This window comes from Sus scrofa, chromosome 13 (genome assembly GCF_054392235.1).
Source record: "Sus scrofa isolate SSC_HxYL_T2T_F1_AM1 chromosome 13, Sscrofa_HxYL_maternal_Yorkshire_Landrace_v2.0, whole genome shotgun sequence".
Lineage (NCBI taxonomy): Eukaryota > Metazoa > Chordata > Mammalia > Artiodactyla > Suidae > Sus > Sus scrofa.
The window spans coordinates 173,834,269-173,856,390 of record NC_139395.1 but is presented as its reverse complement, the minus strand read 5'-3'; the positions used below and the strand labels follow the sequence as shown (position 1 = coordinate 173,856,390).

At 36.5% G+C, this 22,122-nt stretch overlaps 2 protein-coding genes across 19 annotated transcripts in view; one reads left to right on the top strand and one right to left on the bottom strand.

Moving 5' to 3' along the window:
- Positions 1 to 22,122, top strand: part of CMSS1 (cms1 ribosomal small subunit homolog) — a 395,732-nt gene that overhangs the window by 62,784 nt on the left and 310,826 nt on the right. The window lies entirely within an intron of this gene.
- FILIP1L (filamin A interacting protein 1 like) overlaps positions 1 to 22,122 on the bottom strand; it is a 295,463-nt gene that overhangs the window by 56,300 nt on the left and 217,041 nt on the right.

The following is a 22,122-nucleotide window of genomic DNA, read 5'->3' as shown; positions in this document are numbered from 1 at the left end:
GAATCGAATTGGAGCTGCTGGGCTTACACCACAGTCATGGCAACACCAGATCTAAGCCACAGCTTGTGGCAATGCCAGATCCTTAACCCGCTGAGCAAGGCCAAGGATTGAACCCATATTTTCATTGAAACGACATGGGTCCTTAACCCACTAAGCCACAGTAGGAACTCTAAGTAATGAATTTTTAAAGAAACGACTCTGACAGATTTTTCTGTATAGTTGTGAAGCTTGATTTCAGGCTACATATTTGTGGAGGAAGACCTAAGGATTCAAAGTACAACTGAACAGGTTTTTTACATGGAACTCATTGGAGCAATTTAGGTTGTCTTTGGAATAGTTGGCCAACTAAGGGTCAAACAAATGGGTGAGTTGAATTTATGTTTCACTTATCATTGGAAACTCAAATATAATAATGCATTAATTACTATAAACTTTTAATCACATAAACTCATTGAAATGTCTAGAAGGCCTAAGGAAGTAAAGCATTTAAGAAATAAAGAAAAGTAAGAGTAAAATGGTTCATTCTGACTTTTGTGGAAGACATTTTATAATATTCCCTCCTGTCCCCAGTTCTACTTTGCCTATTATTTACAGTTGGTTATTGCTTAATGTGAATATGACTTTGAGTTGTGAAATTTTATCTATCAGGCAACTTCTTCCAAACCCCAGAAGGACAAAATAAAACTATCTCACAAAACAATCAGTAGTGGTATTATAGAATAAATGCTTCACTTCCCTACATTATGGCTAAAGATGTCCTCACTGGGGAAAATGATGAACAAATTAAGACATAAAAAAATGTGCTTAGATGGAGTTCCCTGATGGCTCAGTGGGTTAAGGATCCAGCCTTGTTACTGATGTGGCATGGGTTCGATCTCTAGTCTGGGAGCTTCCACCTGCCAAGAGGAAAAAAAAAAAAAGAAATGTGCTTTGAGTTTTATTAAAAAGGATGATCGTTTCATAAAATCACATTTTACAGTGTAAAAACCCTTAGAAAACATCTACTCTATTACCACTCTTTGTTCTCCCTTTTTAAATAGATGAAATAATTGCAGCTCAGAAAGTTTTTAAAGGAGTTGCCTCAGGTCAGAGAGTAAATTGGTGATCCAGCCACTGTGTTGTATGGTTCTATATGTCTCTGCTGGGAAACATGAAAAATCAAAAATGCCTGTATTTCACAATGTAATTAGAATTTTCAAAAAGAATGTGTTTGAAATCCTAATTAATATTAGTGTAATGTACCTAGGTTTATAGTAACTACAGAAGTAAGTTGGGATATTAATGAGCTAGCTAACCACTTTATGATTAAAAATGCTTTTTGTTTTGGTTTGGTTTTAAATTAAATATCTGTATATTCCTGGTATTAAACTCAAGCCACCAAGATAGGTCATGGGTTGACAGCTCTGGTCAAAAATTTAATGGAGAGATCTGAACTTTTAATATTAATTCTGTGTTATGATTTAACACCATTGTCTTGCATACTTACCAATTGGTTATTCTGTACATGAGAAATCCTATTATAATTTATGCTACTAGGTATCCAATCCACATCATAAAATACAGGTTTGGAAGGGAGATCAAAAGTCTTGTGTTTATCCTTAGATTGAAATCTCTCTTAAGTGAGAATTTCAGCTTTCTTTCCACGAGTTGGTGTGTGCACAGTTCAGTTGTCATTAGTTAGTGCTGAACAGCTCCAAGGATTTGTTAACTTCCTCAACAAGTCCATTCCATTCTGAACTAAAATCTGGCTACCTCTAACTTTGAGTGACTGTTCTGATCTTTCCATGGAGCCATATTGAACAAATACATTGCTTTGATGTGACAACTTTTGAAATATTTGAAGACAGCTTGTCCTAAATCTTCTGCTATTCCTATTTGATATAATTGGAGTTCTTTCACTTCCTGTGTCTAATAATTTGTGTGTGTGTGTGTAGACATAAATTTTCATAGCATTTTAGGCAACCACATCAGACTACTGTGTCATTGATTGAGTTTACTGATCAGCTTCCTAATAAACACACCTAAATATTTTCATCATGCACTGCTCTTGTGATAATCTGGTCAATCACTTCTATCCTGTGTTGATTTTGTTTATGTTATATTTTTAATAACAACCATAATATATAACACATTTACTGTTTAATGGATACCATGAACTGTATGCCATATCAACTTTGATCCACATAATGACCCGACAGATAACTTAGAAATAGAGAGGTGAAGTAACCAGTACAAGATCACAGAGCAAGTGAAGAGTGGCACCAGGGTTTGAATTGCACTCTAACTTCAGCAACTCTGGTAGAAATCATACTCAGTGTCTTGTAGTAGGATTTGGTTTTAGGAATAAACAGAACTAACATGGAATTATAGAACTTTGTATCTCTTTTATCTGATGCCTAGTTCATTACACTTGCACTATGGATGGATGGTAGAGAGAGAATGGATCTTGGAGATCATCTGGCAGCTTCCCTCATCTTACAGTTTGTATAACTGTTACTTAAGCTATGTGGTAGCCTGTTTGGAGCTCAGGCCAGTGTATGGTGCCTTTTCTACTATGGAACTCTAAAGTGTTTCTGCTTTATACAATATCTTCTCTCTCTTTTCTCCTCCCTCCTTTCCTTCTTCTCTTTTTTCCTTCCTGTCTTCTCTCTTTCTCTCTATTTGTGACCATTAAAACAACAGTAACAGTAATAGAAATCACATTGAAAGAAATCCTACCATACCATGTTTTAAACTGTTTTCATTTATTGTCAAATTCTGAATCTATAAGTTCTTTATCTTTTCAGATTACAACATAGATTTAAGAATCTTATCGAATATATTCTCAGAATCTAACTTAAGTTTCATAGTTCAAAGATTTAAGGAGTGAGAAGGGAAGTAGATGGTATTGCTGTCATTTATTGAAAGCCCAATGTGTGGCGATTACTTTGCCCAGCCTTCTACCTTCATGTCTCAAAACTCCTTCTCCCTTTATGAGATTGTGTATGAGGACTAGCACAATATCTTCCACAAAGTGGGCATTCCACAAACCCACAGAATGAAGAAATGACTGGAAAGAAGCACTTTGGATCCAGCAGGAAAAGGAGATGATCATGTACACACAACTCATACTCATTGACTGTTAGCTTTTAATTCATTTTATGTACCATTTATTTCTTATCCATGAAGGCAAATGTGTGTGCAGGATGCCATGGGACATATTTGCAGTGATAGATTTTGACCTTGTGCTTTTAATAAAGCATAATGCTGATTAAGTCTTGATCCAGAAACCATTCTTTCTTCCATTTAATCAGGTTCCTTTAATTTCCTGATCACAAATATTACTTTCTAGGGAAACTTCCCAATGGGAGTGTATTTAATCATGGGAAAAGTCTATGATGAAAGTGCTCTGACAGCTTGAGGATTTGAGGAGTAAAAACTGCAGAGGCAGATTTTCTTCATAACATTTGCCTCTTGGCAAAACAGAACTTGAAGAATAGAGCTGATTTCTTTTTAAACATGATCAGTTACAATGAAAACTGACCCAGTTGAGTTTTGAAACATAAAATCAACTTTCAGTTACCATGCACAACTCCTGTCCTAGTGATGCCAGAATGTCCCTGTGCCAGCCTAGTTTATTCATACTGGGAGTCTAGTCACTGGTGTTGATTTTCAGTGACCTCAAATTTGGACTCTGAGATTTATCTCCAAATGCTGATATATTCTGATAAGATTGACAAAAGAGTAAGTTTATAATAAGATTGCTTATTTGTCTCATTACTAGTCTTTGCCACTTAGAATGTGTTATAAATTAATTTTTAAATAAATCTTTTGAATAGCTCAATTATATTTCATTATCTTACCTTTCATTATAAAAATTAAAAGTTCTTTGTTATACAGGTATTTAAAATTTAGTAGGAATTCATAAACTTACATTGGCATTTCTTCATTTCCTTTTCCTAGTATGTTAGTAAACTCAAATTATGAAAGTGGTTTAGATCTCGCTTCACCTCTGAGAGGTGCTGACTGACTTTTGGTTAAAATCAGACTCACTCCATCCATCCATCTGTCCATCCTCTATCTAAGGTTATCATTTGCTGAAACGTTATGGGAGAGATGTCTAACTCTTCCTTCCCTTCTCTCTGCTCAAAACGACACACACACATACACACACCCCATAAGTACACATTTAGGCTTTTATATATACTCACTAAGGAAATGAAGAACAATAAAATTCAACTTTTTAGATCGGGAGTGGAAATCTGCTTCCCAAGGGCTAAATGTGTTGTCTTTTCATCTAGTCATGGTGACCTTCAGCAACTAATAGCACTTTTTGTGCATGAGGATTAGCTTCAGTCATTTATGCCAATATGTTAGTAGCAGGATGGGTAGGAGGAGCATTGGCAGCTGATGCATGGCTTTCACTTGTACAACACTGAAAAGTTTTTATGCTTCTGAGAGGATAAAAGGCCTGTATTCTCCAATCAGGTGGTACCAGTGAGAAAATATGATTAAAAATCTTGAAAAAAATTAACCTTTGTTCGTAATATTTGCTCACTGGCATAGAATTGAGTAGGTGAAAAAGGTGTTACATTTTCCCTTCTAAATTAAAAGAGGTGGGGAGTTCCCTTCATGACTCAGCGGTTAACAAACCCATGAGGATCTGAGTTCAACCCCTGGCCTTGCTCAGTTGGCTAAGAATGCAGTGTTGCCTTGAGCTATGGTGTAGGTTGCAGACATGGCTCAGATCCTGTGTTGCTGTGGCTGTGGTATAGGCCAGCAGCTACAGCTGCAATTCCACCCCTAGCCTGTGAACCTCCATATGCTGCATGTGCGGCCCTAAAATAGCAAAAATAAATAAATAATTTTAAAAATAAAAGAGATGGGATATTTAAAGGGAATACTGTGTGTGTGCATGTTGTGTATGTGTGTATGTGTGTGTGATAATGATAATGATTTATAGGTATACAAGAGTTAAGCCTTGTCTGCAACTACTATATTCTTTTAAGAGGCACTCAGCATCTATTTGTTGAATACCTTCTGTGTGTATTTATCACTGTGCTGAGTTCATGGCAAGGAGAACAGAGAGTATAAAGCATGATCCTCCCCAGATTTTGAGGGGTAAATTAGAGAAAAACAAAAACAGACAAATAAACTCAGTATTAAATTGGGATGCTGAGTTTGATGAAGTATGAATTTTTACAGAAGTTATCATTTAGACGTAGAAATAATCTGGGAGGTGTTCATAACAAAAGATGAAGTTCATCTGGGCCTTGAAGTATGAGTAATTCCAGGAAGGAGGGCAGAGCAAAGGGACTCTGGATTGACTGCAGTCACTGACTAGCCCTTCTTAAGCAGTATTGGGTCTCTGCAGACAGTTGTGCAAGTGGTGGACCTTGCAGCCCTGGAAGAGAGGGTGGTCACATAGGGTGAAGTCAGACTATAAATAGGTCTTAAAATTCAAGCAACAAGTTTTGGATTTTAATTTAATGTTGTAGACAGTAGGGTGCCATTTGCAGCTTTTGAGCAGTTGAGTAATATACTGAAAACAGTTTTAGGTGAATCATGGCATCTTTAGAAAGTTCCTTTTCAATTGCATATTTACCTGAAGTAGAATCGAGAGTATATATTCATATATAAATGCTTCTTTTGGGTGTAGTCTTTGGATAAATGAGAGTATAGAGCAGTCTATTATTAAAATTTTTTAAAGATCTTTTCTGAGAATCAAAATAGATGTATAATGTTTTATATAAGTAGGAGAATTTCTTTTAGTCCTATTAAATATTAGAATGGCTGCTCAAAGAATGGTTCTCTTGAGCCATTTATTTGGTAAATAATTGTGATTTATCAAAGCTTCTCCCTAGAGAAAAAGTTGATAACTGGGTACAGATCTCCCAAGGCTGCTTATATCATATACTCACTTGCACGCACATGCACACACAAACGCAAATTCTGAATATGAATGAAGGGCTGACTGAATGAATGAATTGGTTTGCTTGGTTGTTAGTTTGTTTTGATGATGTCCTTTGCTGAGGTACCTCTTTGATCCATTACTAAAAATGGAGGGAAGCTCTTTATATTTTAGGTACATCTTCTTAACTACTTACCTATAAGCAACTTTGTTTACTGGTTGGAAGGTAAAGTTGAGAAGAAAACTTCTCAGAATATTTTTTTTGTTGAGGCAGACACTGTATCTTCACTTTTTCATTTTCCAGGGAAAGAAATTCTATGATTGTCTTTATTGAGTGATAATTTTGATATTTTCATAGATTTCATTACAAAAACTAGCTCTGCTAAGAACTTTAGTTTGTGTCTTTTCTCTCCATGATTTTATTGGTCTTTCATCTTTCTCTTTGGCTCATGAGATATTTAAAGTTGTGCTTTTTAATTCTTAAACATGTATTTTGGAGTGGGGGGGATCTTTTTGTCACTAATTACGTTGCAGTCATAAAACAGTCAGTTGTTGTCTGCCTTTTGAAGTTTAATATTTGCTCTATGGTCCCACTTTGTGTTAGCTTTTGTACAAATTCCCTATCTGCTTAAAGAGAGTGTATATTCTGTCAGAATTAAGAACAGCATTCTCTATATACAAATAAAGCTTGCTTATTGTTAAAATCTTTTATAACCTTGCTGAGTTTTTCCTGATTGATTTTTTTAAGAGCTGTGTTAGACCCTTCCACCGTGGTGGTGAATTCCTCTGTCCTTGTATTTCTGTCAATTCCTGTTTTACATATTTGAGACCATATTTTTAAGGGCATGTAAGTTCAAACTGTTCCTAGGAAATGGACTCTCTTCACATTATATAATGACTATAGATGCTTTCCACCTTATAGTCCCTTTTGTTTCATATTAACATAATGGCATAACCTTTCTATTGGTTAGTGGTTGCCTGATGATATCTTTTAAAGAAGCTTTTACTTTCAGTTTTGTTATATTCTTGTGTTTCAGTGAGTCACTGATAAATACCATATAGTTGGGTATTATTATTGCTAGAATTGTTTTATTCTAGTCTGCCAATCTTTGCGTTTTAACATGAGCATTTATTATTTATTTATTTATTTATTTTATTTTGTCTTTTCTAGGGCCACACCCGCGGCATTTGGAGGTTCCCGGGCTGGGGGTCTAATCGGAGCTGTTGCTGCCAGCCTACGCCAGAGCCATAGCAGTGCAGGATCTGAGCTGCATCTGTGACCTATACCACAGCTCACAGCAACACCGGATCCTTAACCCACTGAGTGAGGCCAGGGATCGAACCGCAACCTCATGGTCTCTAGTTGGATTCACTAACCAGTGAGCCATGACAGGAACTCCCTAACATGAGCATTTAATCTATATTCCAGGGATCACTGATATATTTGGATTTACTTTTGTCATCTTATTTGATGGTTTTATTTTTACCACGTTTTTGTTACTGTTTTATCTCATTTCTTGGCTGCTTTTGGATTTCATTTTTATTCACTTTCTCCTTCTCTACCTTGGAAATTACACACTATATCCCTATTCTATTAGGAATTAATTAGCCTGTAAATCCTACCTGAATTAAATTATCTAAGTCTAAAGCTTATCACTATTTAAATCCTCCAAAAACTTTTAAGGACTTCAGAATGCTTAAGTATACCCTCTCAATTTTTTTTTTTTTCTTTTTTTTTAGAACTGCACCCATGGGTATGGAAGTTCCCAGGCTACGGGTCAAATCATAGCTGCAGCTGCCAGCCTACACCGCAGCTCATGGCAATGCCACACCTTTAACCCACTGAGCAAGGCCCAGGGATCGAACCCTCATCCTCACGGATACTAGTCGGGGTTTGTTGCCACTGTGTCATGATGGGAACTCCCTACCCTCCCAACTTTTATTGTTGAGATATATTTTAGCTCATGTTTTTAACTCCACAAGATATTGTGATCATCTAGTAATGTTCTTTTAATCAGTGTTTGTTTAAATGAACCAATATATTTACCACTTTCTTTGTTCATCATTCCTTCGTTTATTCTGGACTTCCATCTGGGATCACTCTCCTTTAATCTAAATACCTACTTCTGAAGTTCCTTTAGTGGAAGTCTACTTTTTGCACATTTTCTCTTTTTATTTATTTGAACATATCTTTATTTTCACCCTTGTTCTTAGGAAGATTTTTACAGCGTCAAGACTTTTAGGTTGACACCGTTTCTGTCAGGACATTGAAAATGTTATTCCACTGACTTCTGGTTTCCCATGTTACTTGCTGAAAAGTCAGTCATCAGACTAATTGTCATTCCTTTTTTCTCTATCTGCTTTTATGATTTTCCCTTTGTCTTTGATAGTATGCTGTTTCATTATGATATACTTAAGTATCAATTTCTTTATTTTATCCTTGCTGGGTTTCAGTGAGATTCCTGTATGTTTGAATAAATGTCTTTCCTTGGCTCTAGAAAATTCTCAGCCAATGTTAACCCGTCAGATATGGCTTCTGAATAGTATTTTGTCTCCTTACCTTTTAAAACTTAGACACATTATACCTTCTTATTTCATATCCCTTAACTATTCTTTCATGTGTTGTGTTTCGTTAGTGCTTCAGGCTGCATTTTATTATTTCTTCAGGTTTTTCTTTCAGTTCGCTAATTCTCACAGCTTGGATTTTTATAATCTGTTACTCTTTTACCTAGAAATTTCAATCCCTTTTTGATTTTAAAAAAAAAATTTTTGTCTTTTGTCTTTTAGGGCCGCACCCGCGGCACATGGAGGTTCCCAGGCTAGGGGTCGAATCGGAGCTGTAGCCACTGGCCTACACCAGAACCACAGCAACGCTGGATCCGAGCCATGTCTGTGACCTACACCACAGCTCACGGCAAGACCAGATTCTTAACCCACTCAGTAAGCCCAGGGATCGAACCGGCAACCTCAGGGTTCCTAGTTGGATTTTTTAACCACTGAGCCACGATGGGAACTCCTCAATCCCCTTTTTAATCTTTATTATATTAACTATGTTTCACATGCTGTCTGATAATTTAAATATCTCAAGTTTTTATATAACAGTGATTCTGATTCTGATTTCTCTGACTTTCAATCATAGTGCATTATTTTCTAGTGTGTTTGGGGACTTTTTAAAATATGAACTCATACATCTTGGAGTTCCCGTCGTGGCGCAATGGTTAACAAATCCAACTAGGAACCATGAGGTTGCAGGTTCGATTCCTGCCCTTGCTCAGTGGGTTAACGATCCGGCGTTGCCATGAGCTGCGGTGTAGGTCGCAGTCGCGGCTCAGATCCCGCGTTGCTGTGGCTCTGGCGTAGGGCGGCGGCCACAGCTCCGATTGGACCCCTAGCCTGGGAAGCTCCATGTGCCGCGGGAGCAGCCCAAGAAATGGCAAAAAGACAAAAAAAAAAAAATGAACTCATACATCTTAGAAGTGTGGGGATTTTTTGAAATTCTTCAACCTGGGTTGAAGGTGGCTTCCTCTAGAGAGGATTTACATTTGTTTTTGCCATGTGCATGTGGGTATTTTCAGCTCTGAATCTCTAGGCCCAGGGGTTTTTGGGTTTCGTTTTTTGGACCACCCAAGTAGTATGAGTTTGGGCTGCAAATTCTCTTGTTTGGTAGCTTGTTATTATAAATTCTCAGTGGAGTTTATTTCCTCCCTTTTTCTCAATGTCATAGTTCAAGGAAAGCAGTTTTTTCTTTATAGTTCCTGGAGACTGAGTTTGTTTCTAAGTCACCTTTACACTGATGGTTTCGCTTTCTACAGTCCTTGCTTTATGTAGATTTACCTGGGAGAACCCTGGGTTTTGTCTTCTTTTGTGTCTTATGACGTCATAAAAATTAAATTCGTAGGGTTGAAAAAATGCTCTCAAAGCAAAAGCCAGCTTGGGTTCTTTGTGTACTTTGCTATATTTCTGATTTAGAAAAAGTTCATATTTACATGCTTATTTACAAGGTTAATTTTTTCCTATCTCCTCAGATTTTCCTTGCTCTTAATTCACTATCATTCTTTTACCCTTAAAAAATGGAAACTAGTTTTGGAATAGAAAAAAGTAATAACAAAATTGAAGAGGTCTAATGGATAGAAATGAGGGTTCTTTTGGCAGTGTTCTCTGATTTTGCTAAAGCCTAAACTTTCTAGTTGGGAAAAACAAGTCACCTGCCTAAGTCACCTTTTTATTGGGATGTTATATTTTATTGCCTGGTCATTGCTTTTTTTCATTTGATTTGGTGATTACATTTGTTTTAAATATAGAAACCTACTTCTGTTTGCATATCATTAGTTGGATTAATGTGAGTGCATGCATGTGTGCAAGTGTTTGTTACAGTAGCTGCTTGTGTTTGTGTGTGTGCATATGCATGTTTTCCTTAGTACTGCATTGCATTTGTTTTATCCTCAGCCAGGAATTAAGGGAATGCTACTGAAGATGATTTTCAAGAGGTAATGACTTGAAGTCCTTAACAATTGGGTGAATAGGTTTACAGCCCTCATCCTAAGTCGAGTCTTCATGTTGCATGGCTTTGGTCAGCCTTCTTGCCCTTCATACAGCAAAGCCTATGGGGTGTTCCCAAGAAGGGCCGAATGGGTGGGGTATGCAGTGGTGACTGTGGACTAGGAATAGCAATGCCTTGTTTAGATGAATGCAGAATGCTTGGCGTCTGTTCTCTCAAGGTGTTCCTATGAGGAAATCTGGGAACTCTTAGGACACATCCTTCTGCTTTCAAGTATCTCTAACTCCAGTAACAATATTTTTAGAATCTAGATATTTTTGAATAGTAGGCTCCAAATATTATCCATTTTGTAGAATCTCCACAACTCATTGTGCTCAATAGATGATTGATTTATAGTTAAATCAATTTGTGTAAAATACAAATAGAGTTACATGCTAATTGAGATCAATTTCTGTTTACCAGTATCCCTCATCGAATATATACTACCAACCCCAAAAACATCTTGAAGGTAAAAAAAATCTGATTTCCTTTTCCTGAATCCACACATGCTTCGATCAGTTTCTTTACAGTTTTCTTCTTATTGAATCTGGGTGACTAGACATTCAGCATTCATTTATTAAGTACCTACTATGTTAAGTGAGACAAATCTGAGGGGAAGAAAGCCGTTTAACATAGAACCAGCATGTAATAGGCTCAAGTAAACTTAGTTCCTTTCCTCTGTGCTATTATATCCAAATTTTCTGTGTGGTAGAAAATAAGACAAATCCTTTTCTTCAGGGAGTTTACAGCCAGAGAGGTATTAATATGGAAGAGGAAGTCTGCTGGTTAAAAACTAAGTTAATTACACAAGATGAATAAATGAAGTGCCCTTTCCCTGAAGAGAAAAAAGTTATGCATCTAGAAAGGTATGACAGAAGGTGGCACTTACGAGTTCAGGTAAAGTTCCACCCTATTTGCTCCTCTGTTGTGGGCACATAAAATTACAGTCACAAAGGAAAAATTGGTCTGATGCCAGGTCTGGCCTCAGGGGGCTGGAGGGCACATTCACTATCCATATTACAATTGTGTGCTCATGTGCTGGTCTCTTCTTTGGCATAAATAACCATTTCTTGGTTGGTTGTTTGGGTTTTTTTTTAATGCTTTTAATGTCTGTGTTGCTTATGGCTTGTTTTGCTCATGGAAGGAACATGGGATAATGCTGAATTTATGTAGATTGTAGAGCTATGTGGATTCTTTTAGCAAGAAGGAAAGTGAATAGTTTAGTCTTCAAAATGTAGGAATTTCCCCATCTTGCAAAAAGATTGTTTGACAGGTTCATTTGTAAGGTATTTCGCCATAGAAACAATGTTATTAAATGGAGAGTTGGTTCCCAGAGTAGCACAAAGAGACTTACTAAACCTGTAATGAAGCTGAAAACCTGTATTTGGGTATATATGATAGTATAGTGATATTATAGCACAATAATATTTATATATCACAAGATTTATACCTAATTATTATAGCATGTAGTAGAGAACAATATTCTTGCAAATATATAGAATTTAAACTGTATTTTAGGACAGCTAGTTTTTTGTGGACTAGCTGGGAGCCTGTGTTTTACACAAAACATGATATTTATTAGTAAATGTGTTCCAGTTTCCCACTTTGGATTCCAGGTGAATGCCTCCCCTGACATATCTTTGGCAGCCCCTGTAACTAGCCTGAGGAAAATTAAGTAGCTCTGGAAATATCTTGCCCTCCAGGTGTCATCCTTTTGAGCAGAATGTAGGCTTTTTTGTTTGTTTGTTTGTTTTGTTTTTCACCATACCCATGGCATGGCATATGGAAGTTCCTTGGGCAGGGACTGAATTCAAGACACAGTTGCAACCTATGCCACAGCTGTGGCAATGCCAGATCTTTTAACCTATTACACCAGGCCAGAGATCAAACCTGCACTTCCACAGTGACCCAAGCCACTGCAGTTGGATTCTTAACCCATTGTGCCACAGCAGGAACTCCTAGGCTGGCTTTTTATATAGGGGAAACATTCATGAGTCAGTTCATAATCCAAAGAATGCCTGTGTGTATTTTATGTGGCTAAGAAGTTTAAGCTTAATGTGTTTTATTCTTAGCTCTCCCAGGTTCAAGCACGATAGCATGTTCTTTTAAGCAACTTGCAGTCACCCATGTTCATGGCAAGAAAAGCTCAAACATCCCCCTTTAAAGAATGAATCATAATTCAGCTAACTTTGCAGTTGCCTTCATGGATTTAGTGGGCTGTCACTCAGCAGGATGATGTTTTATTTTTTACCATATCCCATAGCATATGAAGATAACATTTGTGGGCTTTTCGAGGTACTATATTTCTTTTATGCTCATGGACAAGAGTTTATTTTTTCACCTTCTTTTCCAGAAAAGGTTGAGATCCTGGTAGTATCTGCCAAATATAGTTTAAGGAACTTCATTCAACAGTAACATAGTTATTAATCCATGGCAGTGTTTCTTTGCCTATGTATTGGTTTCAGTAAACCAAAAGAGGATAATCAATACAAACCAAAACATTCATTTCTTGTTACTGCACTTCCAAACCATACTTCTCCACTTTATCTCCATAAATTCCCTTCATCTTTAGTGGAAAACCCCTTCCTCTTAACTAATCTCCATGGTGTTTTCTCCTCTTGACTCAGGGCAATCAATCACCTAGCAACCAGAACCCATGAAACAGTTGCCTTATTGAAAGACTGTGGTTAAATGTTGGGTAAACTCTAGCAGTGATTTCTGGAGAGGAAAAGAATGTTGATAGTTGATGAAGGTTTGACAAAGGAGCCCCTCACCTGTGTTTGTCAGGCTCTAAGCTATAAAGATACGCTTTTTGTAGTGGAGGCATGTAGCTCAGTGGAAAAGAGAATCATTTACTTCTACAGGGAATTGCTATGCTTCCATATTCTAAAGTATGAGTCACGGATGTCTTTATGATTACACATCCCCCCTAGCATATGAGGAATAAACTTTAGAGAAAAGGAAGTTAAGAGAAAACAGAAGTGTGAATAACTACTAATGGTGCTGTCTCTGGCTCCGTTCCGTCTGCCATTCCATCATACATAAAGGGGGTAGTTCAGAGATTCCTTTTCTGGCAAATAAATGGCAACATATGTTTGAAACAGTGAATGGAAATTATAGGGAGAAAATGACAGGCATATGGCAATAGGAAGGCAAGGGAAAATTTGTTTCTCTAATGTTAGCTACATAATTGATGTGTTCTTCCATAGAGGGGCTGTTTTAATTTAAAAAGTCTGCATGCCCCATTAGCACAGCATTTCCGAATGTGGAATGTATGTTTTCTAGGGATTTTATTTTTGTTTTGTTTTTTTCATAAATGGCAGTCACCTTAAGCTGTTCTCACTTCACAGAGAGATGTCTTGAGAGAAATTTTCCCAAAGGGGAAAGACAGAACCTAGTTAGGAAATAGGCCCCTTTATTAAAGTAGCGGAAAAACTGAAAGTGGAGACGCACTTAGAAACAGTCAATTTGAAGGGCTGAGACTAGAAGAATGAGCCCCAAATTACTGTCTTCAAGCATGCTCTTCTTTTAAATGATAATTCTGCAGTGACAATGTTTAGGGTTTATTTGTTGCCATAGTAACTAAACCTTTGCTGAATAGTTTGAGATTTCACAAGTTACCTTAAAGGGCAAGTGTTTGATGTTTTGGTTTCACAAACTATGCATTACTCAATATTTACCTTCTAACAAACTGAAATGATTTTCTTTGAAAAAATAATTTTCTTAACATCAAAAAAAAAATCAGTGAGTGCTGAAACACATTTCCAATTGTATGTCTTATATGGCTAATAAACAGGAAATGTGTTTTTAAGTCAGATTTAATTATGGCTGGTTGTTATATTAGTTAAAAGTACTAGAGAGAAATATAGTTTGTTTCTCAAAACAAAATTTTTTTTTTTTTTTTTTTTTTGCTGCAGCCTATGACACAGCAGTAGCAATGAAGGATCTGAGCCACATCTGCACCCTACACTGCTGCTTGTGGCAAAGGTGGATCCTTAACCCACTGAGCAATGCCAGGGATCAAACCTGCAGCTAGTAGTTTGGTTCTTAACCTGCTGAGCCACAACAGGAATTCCTTTAACTTATTAATAAAAAGTTGTTCAGGTTGTGGGGAAAATTCTGTTATTATTGATTTGGGCCTTGATCATGAATAATATTAGCATGAACAAAGAACTCACTAATATGTATATATCTGTAAATATGATTTAAACATGTAGAAGCCAGTTATTCCATGCCTTATCTTCCAATATCCTCTTTATTATGATTGGTATTGATGGTATTATTTTTTGTCTAATCTCTAGCTTAACTTTTACATACATGCTTTACCTGAGAAGGTAATGTAAACAAAGTGTTTTATTTGTAATCAGAAATTTCTATATATGTTTACATGTATCATAAAGCAGGACATGGCAGAGAAAAGACATGTTTTATAGCCTGCCCACTACCAATTTTTGTACCTCCACAAGCTAAGAATGGTTTCGTTGTCGTTGTTCTTGTTTGTTTTGTTTTGTTTTTAGGGCTGCATCCACAGCATATGGAAGTTCCCAGGCTAGGGGTCGAATCAGAACTTCAGCCACTGGCCTGTGCCATAGCCACAGCAACACGGGATCTGAGCTGCATCTGCGACCTACACCATGGGTCATGGCAATGCCAATCTTTAACCCACTGAGCAGGGCCAGGGATTGAACCCGCATCCTCATGGATACTACTCAGGTTCATTACTGCTGAGCCACAACAAGAAATCCAGTTTTATTTTTTTTTAATTTTTTCTTTTTTTTGGCCAGGCCCACAGCATGTGGAAGTTCTCGGGCCAGGGACTGAACCCACACCACAGCAGTGACCCAGGTTGCTGCAGTGACAATACCAGATCCTTAACTCTGGTTTTTATATTTTTTAATAATTGGAAAATATCAAAATAAGAATAATATTCCATGATATGCAAACATTATATAAAATTCAAATTTTAATGTTCATAAAGTTTGATTGGAACAGAGCCACACCCATCTGTTTACATGTTATTGTCTGCTTTTCTGCTTCAACAGCAGAACTGAGATATGGGAACAAGGCTATCTGGCTACAAAGCCTAAAATATTTACTACCTAGTCCTTTACCAAAGAAAGTTTGCTGACCACTGTTCTGCAGCTTTGGCAATAAATACAATTCAAAACAAAGCAAAAAGGGAACAACTGAAAGTTTGGTTTTCTATATCTCAACTAGTTTCTGTTCATTTGCTTGACACCAAATTTTGAATTTTCTGTAATAGTTCTTTTAGATCTTGAATCATTTATATTCTCTAAAGACTTATTAATCCATTATTCTTTTTTGTTTGTTTGTTTATTTTTTGTCTTTTCTTGAGCTGCTCCCGTGGCATATGGAGGTTCCCAGTCTAGGGGTCGAATCAGAGCTGTAGCCACCGGCATACGCCAGAGCCACAGCAACATGGGGTCTGAGCGATGTCTGCAACCTACACCACAGCTCACAACAATGCCGGATCCTTAACCCACTGAGCAAGGGCAGGGATGGAACCCGCAACCTCATGGTTCCAAGTCGGATTCGTTAACCACTGCGCCACGACGGGAACTCCTTTATTAATCCATTATTGCCAAGATAATGGATGCCTTTTGATGGAGTACTGAGCTGATGTATATTTGGGGAGAAATGTGGAATAGCGAAAGTAGAAAACCAAAGTTTATTTCTGAGACTACTGGGAAAGAATGAGGCTCTGTCCTCATTATACTTAGTTTCCTCTTTTCCTGACATATCATTTCTCTTATCTGCCCAGACAGGGGATGTCCAGGAAAGTGAAGGAGATTATAGGGGAATTCAATAAGAAACATCCCTATAGTGTGTCAGAGCTTTCTGCTTAAGTGTATGTGGCAAAACAAACCACTATGGAAGTATCCTAGTGCTCATGAGTAAATGAAGTTTTCCATGTGTCTAATCATCATAATTAATTGAGAACTAAGATATTAATAAAAGACATCCTACATCCAATTTATTATTTAACACTGGGTTTGCATTCCCTCAAAATGCATTTCTAGGAGTTGTGGCTCAGCGGGTTAAGATCTGGTTTTGTCACTGCTGTGGCTTGGGTTGCTGCTGTGGCCCGAGTTCATTCCCTGGGCTAGGAACTTCCTCATGCCACATGTGTAACCAGAAAGAAAAAAATATGTATATTTCTAAGTAGGCTTAATTATCAAACTCTCAAAAAAGAAACATTCAAAAGAATGTGTGAAGAACAAAAGAAGCTTTGGTTGCTTAGTTGAGAGTTTAGATGTGATATATTGGGGGTTTTTTTGTTATTGCATATTTTGTCATTTTTAAAAGGTTGTTAGAGAAAGAAACTGTATTTCTTTTTTTTTTTTTTTTTTTGCTATTTCTTGAGCCGCTCCCGTGGCATATGGAGGTTCCCAGGCTAGGGGTTGAAACGGAGCTGCAGCCACCGGCCTACGGCCTAGGCCAGAGCCACAGCAACACGGGATCTGAGCCGCATCTGCAACCTACACCACAGCTCACAGCAACGCCGGATCGTTAACCCACTGAGCAAGGGCAGGGACCGAACCCACAACCTCATGGTTCCTAGTCGGATTCGTTAACCACTGCGCCACGACGGGAACTCCAGAAACTGTATTTCTATATTGTAGATAGCGTTATTTTTAGAGATGTGTCGTGGGTATATGGAATGAATAATATTTCAAATAAATTGTTTTACATGGAATTGCACAATGCCCAGGGCTATGTTTGCTCTGATTCTTTATGTCCAGTCTCATCCTTTTCAAAATCTCTTTCTTTAAAAATAGAAACCTAGGAAGAACAGCTACACAAAATTTTTCTTCTATAGTGGCAAATTTCTAACAGATTGACATTTGACGTGCATACACATGCATAAACACATATATGCATTTTCACATTATCTTAGTAATTTTATTTTGATGTGACTTGGACTATTACACAAGAATGTCAGAATAAGGTACAAAAATGAGATATATTCCATGAACTCTGAAGCTTTCATAGAAATTTAGGTGCATTTCAAGTTATTCTATTATTAGATGATTTCTAATATTATACAAATAATATTTCTGTTGTCATTTTAAATCAGCTAAGATGGGCTCAATACACAGAAAATAGGCCCTTCTTTTTATTTAGGGACTTAGAGACAACTACAGTAGATGTGCCTTGGTTATATCAGATGGAGATTTTATGTGTGCATTTCTGTAGAGGCTTAAACCAGGAACTCATTTCTTTTCATCTAAAAATATCTTTTTAGAGAAAGTAGTTTCTGGTGTTTGTTGATGTTTACTTTGTATCATTTTAAAAGTCTGTTCATTTTTATTTTGAACAGAACATTTGGTTATAGTTTTCAAAAGCATATTGCTTGTTTCCAATACCAAATTATTACACTTTGCAGGTGTTTTGGTAATTTTTTACCATGATACATCCTTTTAGCCTTAATGAGCATTACAAACACACTAGAGTTACAAATGGAAATCACGTACTTTGAGATCATAAAGGAAATATTCCAGGTAATTCTTTGTATAAAGAAGTCATCCATAAATTATATTGACTGTATAATTAAAATAATTAAAAGTTATTATATATAAAGGCTTTAGGTTTTTGTGAAATCTGTGTGGTAGCTGTTGTGATTATTGCTGTTGCCTTTTTTTCCAGCAGTTTCTTAGCCCCTATTTGCATTCTTCAACAAAATATTTCTAAGATAAAGTATGAGGAATAACATATAAGGTGCACTGTTCCTAAAATTATTATGATGGGCATTTTGAACTCTTACCTCCATCTTGACTATGGCTCTACTATAGTTCACCTCCAGGGCATTTTTCCTCAATGCACAGTAACACTGCAAAGATGATGGGCAAGACTTTGGAGCCAGACTCTCTGCATTTGATCTTAAGTTCTCCATTTATTGATTTGGTTACCTCTCTGTGTCTCTGTTCCCTTATCTATAAATGAGGATAGTGAGAGTACCTTCCTCATAGAGTTGTTGGGAGTTTTAAATGAGTTATGGCCTGTAAGTGCTTAGAGAATCATCTATACATAGCAAGTATTCAACTAGTAGCTCTTCTTATGCATTCCTAAGATGCCATCTGTGGTGTTCTGATTGTATTGGATCTTTGAAACTATTTATTCTAAGATCAGAACCAGTATTTTAGGATGGAAATAAATATAAATATGCGTGAAAGTGTTTTGAAAAGTTATAATGTTTGGCACATAGTAGATGCCCTGTGGATATTTATAGAATTAATTAAAAATTGAAAAAATGCTAACATAAAACAGTGATGTCATTCTTAAAATTCATAATGACTAAATTCTAGAAATCAAAGCCTTTCAACTCTTTTAGGTTTGAGAGAAATCATTTAACTCTCATCTGTGTTAATGAGGTATGAATAACAAAGATGGTGATAATGAGAATATATATTTAACAACTAATATTATACCTGGTGCTTACTATAGGTAAAATACTGTCCTAAACACTTTACACTTACATAGATTACTTCATTTAATCTTTATAGCAATGTGATACTATATATAATGTGATACTGCTATTATGCCCATTGAATGGATGGATAAACTGAGTCTGAGGATTTTTTTTAACCCAGGAAGTTTGGCTCCAGAATTCATACTCTTTTTTTTTTTTTTTTTTTTTTTTTGTCTTTTTGCTATTTCTTGGGCCACTCCCACGGCATATGGAGGTTCCCAAGCTAGGGGTCGAATCCAAGCTGCAGCCGCCGGCCTACGCCAGAGCCACAGCAACAATGGATCCGAGCCGCGTCTGCAACCTACACCACAGCTCATGGCACAGAATCCATACTCTTAACTCTGTGAAGGTAAGCTGTAATTTCTTAACAGTTATTTAGTCCAACCTTTTTTCCAAATGTTCATCAAAGCAATCATAAAGTACTAAAGGTGCTGATGATTGCCTAACCCTGCTTCTTTCTGTTCTCCCATTCAAATTTAAAGCACTAATAACTCAAACTGGGCTGCACATTGGAATTACCTGGAGAGCTTCCAGTGCAGTATGGGTCTTAAGAGAGTCTAACTTAATTGTGTGCTTTGGGATTGGGATTTTTTTTTTCTTTTTTGGCCACCCTCTGGTATATGTAGTTTCCAGGCCAGGGATCAGTTCTGAGCCCAGCTGGGACCTATGCCACAGCTGCAGCAATGCAGATCCTTTAACCCACTGTGGGGGCTGAGGATAGAACCTGCGTCCTGGCGTGTCAGAGACCCAGGTATTGCATTGTATACACTATTCTTTTAACTTGTTACTTAAAAACAAAAATCAAGTAAGCTGTAGCAATTACTTTAGTCATGGGGTCTTAAATGACTATTGAAAATGTTCCAGAAACATTTGGAAAAAACAAAATGGCTACAAGTACGAATAGGATTGTATGTTCTTTTAGGGTTACCAGCTTATTATTCCAATGAGTAGAGTAGGCTGCCTTTACTAAACCATTTAAGAAAATTGATATTTATTTCAAATGTTTATAGTTTATCGTCTCAGAAGATTAATGCCAAATCCTCAAAAATGTAGTGACGAGCGATGACTCATTTTAGCTCATGTCAAAACAATGCGCTTTTGTAATTTTCCTGTCCCTGGAGAAGCTATTAAATACTAAACAAAAATGCCTTAGAATGAAACTTGATTGAGTGTTTTAAATTATGTACTTTTGCTTGGCTATTAGCCAGATGTTCTTTGGGAAAGCTTACTGCCCATAAAGACCTGTGATTTGCGCTGACAATGATACTACACAGTTTATGACACTGCTTAAATATCAGTGGTGTGTATTCTAAAGCTAAATAGTCAAGCAAAGCTCAGTCTTTTTGCATAAACAGTTTGTGTAACTCCACTCTCAGCCAAGTGATTTTTTTTTTTTCTTTGTTAAACTCTGGCGAGGATGTACCTAACAGATAAGGTATTTTTCTCTACATTATCTTGTTGGTAAATAGCACAGATTCCAAAAGGCTTAAGAATAGTTTGATAGATAGATAGATAGATAGATAGATAGATAGATAGATAGATATAGATACTTATATAAAGATTTATGTAATTTTTGTGTAAGTAATGCCAAATATCTTGTCTCCAGTAGAGCACAGTGTAGTGTTTTGCATGTAGTATGTATATATGTGTTGCTGATAATATATGATACCAATAAACAAAACATTTTCATAAATTTCCTGTGATCTGTCTGCCAATACTATATGAGGTTTTTTAATATTCAGTGTTAAGCCAACTTCATTTTATTTTTTATGATCAAAATATTTAAATGATTGGCTTCCTTTCACAAACCTCCTAAGTAATGAGGATATTTACAGTATTAGACATTTTTAAGAAACATTTTCATCAGTATAATTGACTCAGTATTAATAACTAAGACATTCTTGGTACCATGTGATCTTTTTTGAATAGATATTTGGGGACATAGTCCTGATAACCAAAGTATGGTGTTACTCATGACAGTTAGTAGCACACTCAGTACCTAGGAAAGTGTGAGTGTTCAGTAGGTACTTGTTGAACAGACTTTCTACTCTTATTCTTACTAAGAAGAACCAGTTTCTTCAGATACAGTTCCATGAGAGGATGTGGAAAAGCTAATGAAAAGTAATTTCCTTCAGGATGATTCTGTAACAGGGTGATAGACTATCATTCCTAAAGAAATTATATTGAAGCATAAGAGTATCTCTCTATTAGCCCATTCTAAAATGGAAAATTGTGTGAAGAGTGGACAGTCAGAAAGGATTAACAGGTCAATAGAATGGGAAGGGATTCACACTAAATTAATAGCATGATCTTGTTTTTGATTAAAAATATAGAATATCCAGCTATATGTTCTGCCATTCTAGTTACCTGTTGTGAAAAAGAGTTTAACCAGAGTTGGAGGTTTCACATAAGTGCAAACAAAATATAAACTTGCATTTGATATGGCAATTCCATTCCTCGTTATTTATCCTAAGAAAAAGGGTAAGCTAAGTGTACTCATATATGTAAATTGCAGCCTTATTTATGATAGCCAACATAATGTAAGCAACCTAAGTACTAATCAGTAGATGAATTGGTAAAGAAGATGTGGTATATACACATAATGGAATATTACTCAGCCATAAAAAGAATGAAGTCTTGCCATTTTTGACAGCATAGATGGACTTAGAAGGTATTATGCTAAGTAAAATAAGTCAGAGAAAGATAAATACTGTATGATTTCACTTATATGTGGAATCTAAAAAAACAAGAAATGAACAAACATAACTAAACAGAAACAGTTATAGATACAGAAAATGAAAAGAGGGGAGGGAGGTGGGGGGAGGAAAGAAATACATAAGATGAGTGAGGGGAATTCAGATGTAAAGCTTGCAGTTACAAAATAAAAGTCACAGGTACAGAATGTATAGTGTGGGGGAATATAATCAATGATTATATAATATCTTTGTAGGGTGACAGATGACAATTAGACTTACAATGGTGGCCATTTAAAATATATAGAAATATAGATTCACTGAGTTGTGCACCAGGACCTAACATAGTATTGTAGGTCAGTTATACTTTAAAAACAAACAAACAAATCTGTAGAAAAAGAGATTAGATTTGTGGTTACCAGAGGCAGGGATAGGAGGAGGGGAATTGAGTGAAGGGAGTTAAAAGGTACAAAACTTTCAGTTATAAGTACAGTACTAGGGATGTAACATA